This window comes from Carassius auratus, chromosome 10, assembly GCF_003368295.1.
Source record: "Carassius auratus strain Wakin chromosome 10, ASM336829v1, whole genome shotgun sequence".
In the NCBI taxonomy this organism is placed as follows: Eukaryota; Metazoa; Chordata; class Actinopteri; order Cypriniformes; family Cyprinidae; genus Carassius; species Carassius auratus.
Window position 1 is genome coordinate 10,547,317 of NC_039252.1, and position 4,531 is coordinate 10,551,847.

The following is a 4,531-nucleotide window of genomic DNA, read 5'->3' on the forward strand; positions in this document are numbered from 1 at the left end:
TTCCGACCTCATCCGATGCCATCATTCCATCATATAATTTTTTGCGTGACTGGCAAAGGAGTGGTACCATCCGGAGCAGAAGGGGGCGGTAATGCATCATAAAGATGGTTGGTTGCTGTCCACCGTAAACACGAGATGAAGTGGCACCATCACCTCACTACTGATCCAGGATCAGCGATCTTAGCAGTTGTATTTCCCGATTTGAGTTTAAGCTTCAGAAATGCTTGCGAAAATGTAGCTTGTGTGGAAGCCACCCCACTACTTGGTAAAAAAAAGAGCTTCGCTATTGAAAAGCTATTTGATTCAGAAAGCAGCGAAGCTACGACCAAGCTACTGAGAAATGTAGTTAAACTTGTAGCTTCGCTGCTTATAGCGACGCTACTGCCCAACACTGTTAAAAGTCCATGTGTGAACGGTTACTAAACTAGCAGCTAGGTAGAGTGCAGCTTACTGGATTACTGTATACTGTTTGCCACTTTTCCGATTCTATGATTTGCAGCTCCTGAACCCATCCATTTGTGTACTGTCATGAGACTTCAATGACTTGTAGCTTCTGAACTATTCTGAAGTGTAGGTGCTCACAAAACAAACAAGGGAGCCGCAGATATCTGTAATGCAAAAGTGCGGCAGCAAGTCTCCCTCGGTACTCCACTATTTGTTGGGAATTTAATATGGATCCAAATCATTAATAGTGCCGATTTGTCCACATACCGGTCCCTGGCATCCCTATTTAGTGTATCCCTATAAATGTCACAACCTTTTAACATCTTTTTTTCTTTCTCCCAACTCAGACCCAACTCAGTTCAACTAGCTGTATGTTTACATTCGGGAGGCTAGCAACAGGGCTGCCACGTCCCAGAATGCAACTCGGCGCCCAAGCCATATAGAACAAATGTCTGAAGCGCTAAGAGAAACGTTCAAAATGTGCAGAGCAGTGGGGCACGAGGACTGCAATTGAGAACCGCTGCCCTATCCGATCATTTTTCCTCGTTCTAAAAAAAAAAAACATCTCGGTTACGTATGTAACCTTGGTTCCCTGAATAGGGAACGAGATGCTGCGGTGACGTCACCACGTATGGGAACACCTCTGGTGTGACGAATGTCTGAAGCCCTATACCATCCCGCCAATCCTATTGGCCAAATGGCGCATAGCACCACCCTGCGCATGCGCACGCATGATATACCTGGGTGCAGCGCGCCATTTCGCTCAGATTTCATGACTGAAGATGAAGAGTTATCAAGGTACGGAACGGCCAGAACCGCAGCATCTCGTTCCCTATTCAGGGAACCAAGGTTACATACGTAACCGAGATGTTCCCTATCATAGGTCACTTCGATGCTGCGGTGACGTCACCACGTATGGGAACGATATACCAAAACGCCTGACGTACCTGATAACTGAGATCCGAGGAAGCAACTGCTCAAGCGGAGAGAACCCGGGAGCCAGGGGCCATCCTCACATCCAGACTGTAGGACTTGATAAAAGTGCTCAGTGAGGACCATCCTGCCGCAGCACAGATATCATCCATAGAAGAGCCACTGAGAAAAGCTTGAGAAGAAGCTACAGCTCGAGTGGAATGAGCCTTAACCCCTAAGGGCGAAGCGAGTCCGCGCGCCTCATAGGCCAAAGAAATTGCCTCCACCAGCCAATGGGACATGCGCTGCTTTGTAACTGCATGGCCCTTACTTTTATGTCCAAAGCAGACAAACAGCTGGTCAGATCCACGCCAAGGGGCTGTGCGATCCACATAAGTCTTTAAAGCTCTCACAGGGCAAAGACTTAGATCTCCTGATCCGGCCTCAGCAGGTGAAAAAGCTTCCAGAACCACTTGCTGAAAGCGAAAAGGGTTAGATGCGACCTTAGGAACATAGTTAGGCCTGGGCCGCAGCAGCACCTTCACAGAGCCTGGTGCAAATTCCATGCATGAGGGTGAAACAGAAAGAGCCTGTAAATCCCCAACTCTCTTGAGGGAGGATAAAGCCATGAGAAGAAGTGTCTTCAGTGTCAGGATTTTATCTGAGACGGTCTCCAAGGGCTCAAATGGATGCCCTGATAAACCTAACAACACAATGGATAAATCCCATGAAGGAACTCGCACAGGGCGGAAAGGCCTCAGCCGTCGCGCACCCTGTATGAAACGAGAAACTAATGGATGACGCCCCACAGAGGCACCGCCTATGTATTCGTGGTAAGCTGAAATGGCTGCCACGTAAACCTTTAAAGTGGCTGGTGTAACGCCATCCGAGAAACGCTCCTAGAGGAACTCCAGCACTGAAGCCACTGGGCAGTAAACTGGATCCACATTATGATTGCCACACCAGGCTGTAAACAGTCTCCACTTGAAAGCATATAAGCGTCTCGTAGAAGCTGCTCTAGAACTCAATATAGTCTCAGTAGTTTCAACAGAAAGACCGGGACATACTAATGCACTCCGCTCAGTGGCCACGCCCACAGTTTCCACAGATCTGGCCTCGGGTGCCAAATCAGCCCCTGTGCTTGTGATAATAAATCCTGTCTGATGGGAATCTCCCACGGAGAGCCCGCTAGCAGACTGATCAGATCCGCAAACCACGGCTGCGTGTGCCATCGCGGAGCCACCAGCAGCAGCTGTTCCACTCTGTCCCGCCGTATTCTGCATAATACCGCTGGGATCAAACGAATCGGAGGAAAAGCATACAGACTGGTCCTGGGCCAGCTGTGAGCTAACGCATCCACGCCCAGGGGCGATGGGGAGCGTAGGGAGAACCATAGCGGGCAATGCGTAGTCATGCTCGATGCGAATAAATCCACTTTCGCTTTGCCGAATATCGGCCATAAAAGATCCACCGTCTGGGGGTGTAATCGCCATTCTCCCTGTTCCAGAGCCTGTCTGGATAGCAGGTCCGCTCCGAAATTCAATCGTCCGGGGACATGAATGGCCCGGATCGAGAGAAACTTGTCCCGAGACCACAGAAGAACACGCCTCGCCAGCCTGCACAGGGGGCGAGAGCGCAATCCTCCTTGATGGTTCAGATAAGACACAACAGCTGTGTTGTCTGATCTGAGCAGCACATGACGGCCGATCAGCAGATCCGCGAAATACTGGAGAGCCAGAAAAACTGCCAGTAATTCCAGTCTGTTTATATGCCAGCCGCGCTGAGCCGCTGTCCACACTCCGTGGGCTGGTCGCCCTCGACACACAGCTCCCCAACCAGTCAAAGACGCGTCCGTCGTGACAGTCTCTCGGAAAGCATAAATTCCCAATCGAACTCCTGACAGGAGAAATTCGGTTGACATCCAAATTTTTAGCGACATCACACACCGCCGTGTCACCGAAATCGTGCGATGCGGGAGACAACGGGGTGAAATATTCCGCCTTTTCGTCCACCACTGAAAGGGGCGCATTTGAAGCAATCCCAGACGAATCACGGGGGATGCTGCTGCCATTAGACCCAAGAGCCTGAGGCACAATCTCACTGTCACCGTGCGACCCGCTTTGAAGTGCCGCACGCATGACGCAATCGACTGAGCGCGCGGGAGAGAAAGCTTCGCTGTCATCGCGCGAGAGTCCAGATCTATTCCAAGAAAAGTTATCCGTTGAGAGGGAGTTAAAACACTCTTCTTGAAATTTGTTCGTAAGCCCAGGCTGTTTAAATGATTCAGCACAAGATCTCGGTGAGAGTGTGCTTGAGTCCGCGATTGCGCTAGCACCAGCCAATCGTCCAAATAATTCAACACACGAACGCCCTGGAGCCGCAACGGGGCCAGAGCTGCGTCCATGCATTTTGAGAAAGTACGGGGCGCTAAAGCCAAGCCAAAGGGAAGAACGCGATACTGATACGCTTTGCCCTCTAAAGCGAATCTGAGGAACTTCCTGTGTCTCTTGACGATCTGAATATGGAAATACGCATCCTTCAGATCGATCGTAATAAACCAATCGCTTGGTCGGATCTGAGACAGAATAGATTTCACCGTCAGCATCTTGAATTTGCTCGGTCTGAGTGCAAGATTCAGACGGCGTAAATCCAGAATGGGTCGTAACCCGCCGTCTTTTTTCGGTACCCACGAAATAACGGCTGTAAAACCCTGTCTCCATCTGAGAGGGGTGTACTTCTTCTATAGCCCCTTTGCTCAGCAGAGCTGACATTTCTTGTCGCAGCACCGCCATTTCCGTAGACTTCACCGTAGTGGGAAGAATTCCGCGGAAAGGAGGCGGGCCTTTCCGAAACTGAATGGTGTATCCGTGACAAACCGTGCGTAACACCCATTGAGGAATGCCGGGCAAGCGTTCCCACGCGGCCCGAAACAATATTAGCGGTTTCAAAACTTCCGCTCCTTGCAACGCCGTCATACGCGTTAAAACGACCGGACACGAAAAACCCGTGGTGTTCGTGCACCGGGGAAGCGTATGCGCCAGAGTCGTTGCGTTCCGTTGAGTATAATCCTGAAACGTGTCCACGGCAGGAATTAGGCCAACAGATGGAACATCGGGCTCTGCCGCTAGCGAAAAAGCGGCGGCTGTGCGAGCCGTCATAAACGGGCCGTTTGTGC